The 2,968-nt window shown below is 38.2% G+C and overlaps 1 non-coding gene across 1 annotated transcript; it reads left to right on the top strand.

Moving 5' to 3' along the window:
- Window positions 1-414: 414 nt before the first annotated feature.
- On the top strand, window positions 415-521 carry LOC142175559 (small nucleolar RNA R71). The gene has a single exon (XR_012704669.1). It is a non-coding gene; the product is annotated as a small nucleolar RNA R71 (small nucleolar RNA).
- The last annotated feature ends 2,447 nt before the right edge of the window (window positions 522-2,968 follow it).

Genomic DNA, 2,968 nt, shown 5'->3' with positions numbered 1-2,968 from the left:
ATTGACATAATTCATGTCTTCTCTGAAGCCCTGGTTGTCATTCTCTCCACTCCACGAGCACATATATGACTGGTTTATGCAAGGAGTGCACAATCCTCCATTTGTTGTATCAACAATGTGCACTTGCTTTGTACCCATCTCATCAATTTTCTTTGTCAGTATGTCATCTGAGTCATGAGAGTGGCTATGTTCTCTATATGGGAGTTGTTTGGCTCAAGAGCAATAGAATGCACTAGTGGTGTAAGTGTCGTACCTCTAGCCATCCAGCCTGAATTTTGAGCCATCTTGTCAAGAAGAATCTTGCACTCTGTGAATGTCTTGCTCAAAAATGCACCCCTAGCTGAAGCATCTACATTGGCCTTCAAACTGTTTGCTAAACCCATGTAGAATCTCTGTCCCAGCATCTGATCTGGAATGCCATGGTGTGGACACTTCACTAGCATACCCTGGAACCTCTCCCATGTTTCTTGCAAGGTCTCAGTTGGTTTCTGCCTGAACTGCAATATCTCATCAATTTGCCTTGCAGTCTTGTTGGGAGGATAAAACTTGTTTAAGAACTTCTTGACTAATTCTTCCCAAGTAGCAATGGAGTTTATTGGAAGCGAATTCAGCCAAGTTTGAGCCTCTCCAGTCACTGAGAATGGGAACAGTAATAGCTTAATTGCTTCAGGAGTCACATTCGGTTGTCTTTGAATCACACAAATTGATAGGAAGTTCTTCAGATGTTGTTGTGGGTCTTCTATGTATGACCCGGAGAACAGTCCCTTATTCTGCAACAAGTGCAGCATGTTGTTGGTAATCTGGAATGTTTCTACTTGTATCTGAGGAACAACAATGGCGGTGGCCAAGTTATCAGCAGTTGGTTGTGCCCAATCATAAAGAGCAGCTTCCATCATAAGAGGTGCCACCACTCCATTGTTTGGGTCAACACGATCATTCTGATTGTTTATGTTGACGTCGTCCACGTTGTCCATTTCACTTTCGAGTTAGTCTTTTTGTTTTAACGGTTTGTTCTTCTTGTTGGCCCGATTCAATGCCCTGAATGCTTTCTCGGGGTCTGAGAGCCCTTCAAAAAGTTCACCAGTCCTCAGAGAGCTTCTAGGCATACACCTGAGTCACATAAGAGTTCAAACGTGAGAATTTCAATGGAATTTTTTTTTTAACACCGTAGGAAATTGATCTAAACTAAGAATCCTAGCAATTCTTTTAAGTTGTAATAAATAACACTGTTAGTTCCCCGGCAACGGCGACAAAATTTGATCACGCCCAACTATGCCTTGTAAAAATGACTAAGTGGTCGCTGCAAATATAATCCAGTTCAAAGTCCGGAGTCGAATCCCACAGGGAACTAACCTATTTACTACAACTTTAAATAATGCTAATGATAAGCTCAGACAACTTCCAGATGCAAGAGTTTTATGAATAATCAGTGAAATTTATTTAGCTAAGGAAAAATGACAATAAAATTAGCAATAATCAAGGCTAAAATTGAATTCAAGGATAAATGGATCTAGGGCTATTGATTTCCCCAATTGCCGGATTAATTCTTAACTCTTTAGATATAATCTCACCGTAATACTCTATGAGGATTATGAGTTCCAGACTATCGTAATTATCTCTCGATCAATTACTATAATTTACTAGAAACATTCTCTCGAACTACTCTAGTTAACAACTTATACAACTCAGAATTATCCCACCAAAGCTTCGTTATTTCTAACCCCACTTTTAAATTCAAGTAATTAATCTCTTAACTTACCCAAAAGTGGTGTTGTTCAATAACAATCTAACCAAGTGTTCTTTCTCAAGAAACACAAGGTAACTAGACACGATTAATCAGGGGGCTTTTCAATTAACCACAATACAATACGTAGTTGAACAATCATAGAACAAACACGGCTCAATTATAACAAAATAGAGTCAAGACTTCATCCAATAATTGGTTCTATCAACCCTAGATAATAGATTTAGCTACTCATACTAATGGAAAATAAATCACTAAAATAATTCATAATCAACAAATAGAAGTATGAAGAAGAAGATGAAAACTCTTAGGAAATTATCTGTCTTCTTTCCCTTGTTCTTGCCTCTAAAATCTTCTAAAAATAGCTATACCTGACTTCTGGGCGAGTTTAGGCTTCATATAGGTTTAGGTTAGTTGCCTAGAAAATTACATAATTAACCCTGCATGTTTGGCTTTCGTCCGCCCGTCCGCGGCCGCGGATCCGGCCGCGGATTTTCACTGCCTCACTGCCTTGAGTTTGCAGGCCAATTCGCGGCCCACTTCGCGGCCGCGCACCTGGAGGGGTCGTCTCACTTGCTTTTCTCGCTCCTTTTCGACCGGGCTAACCTTTGATTGGCCTTCCACATTCCATGTTGACTCCAAAATACTCGTTAGCTCCCTCCTAGCTCGGAGTAGCTCCTGCAAAGCAACAAATTCCTAATTAGAGCATTTTATTATCTTTTAGCATTCAAATATCAATAAAGTGTGGCTAAATTAGTATGTAAATAATGTCTAAATTGCATAAATATAACCTACTATCACCTAACATCAATATGTCTCTGTCCATGCATGTGTAACTTACTCCATTTGTTTCATCTTGTCTGCTGTGCTGACATATAACAAATCTGACTCCTTATCTTTCACTCTTATATTGTCATAAAAACAACAACTCAAACATAAATATATATGTCATCTCTTCTGAAAGGAAATCTATCGGGTTAGGCTAGATCTGCACTGTGTGTTTGATTACATAAAGTTTATTCTCTAGCATTGTCTTTCTATGCAAGTTAGTTTCTTGTGTATGTTTCACTAATATATATAGTCTAATAAAATAATTTGCTTGCTATGATTATAATGCATGCACGTTAAATTTTTAACCAAGAGTGATACGTACTAACTTCATTTATCATTGATTGTGTGTGAAATCTTTTGAGATAAAGTTATAACCTGATTTAATCTTTAAAT

The sequence above is a fragment of the Nicotiana tabacum genome, chromosome 21 (assembly GCF_000715075.1).
Source record: "Nicotiana tabacum cultivar K326 chromosome 21, ASM71507v2, whole genome shotgun sequence".
Classification (NCBI taxonomy): domain Eukaryota; kingdom Viridiplantae; phylum Streptophyta; class Magnoliopsida; order Solanales; family Solanaceae; genus Nicotiana; species Nicotiana tabacum.
Note: the sequence above shows the minus strand (reverse complement) of the source record. Positions and strands in the feature narration are given on the sequence as shown.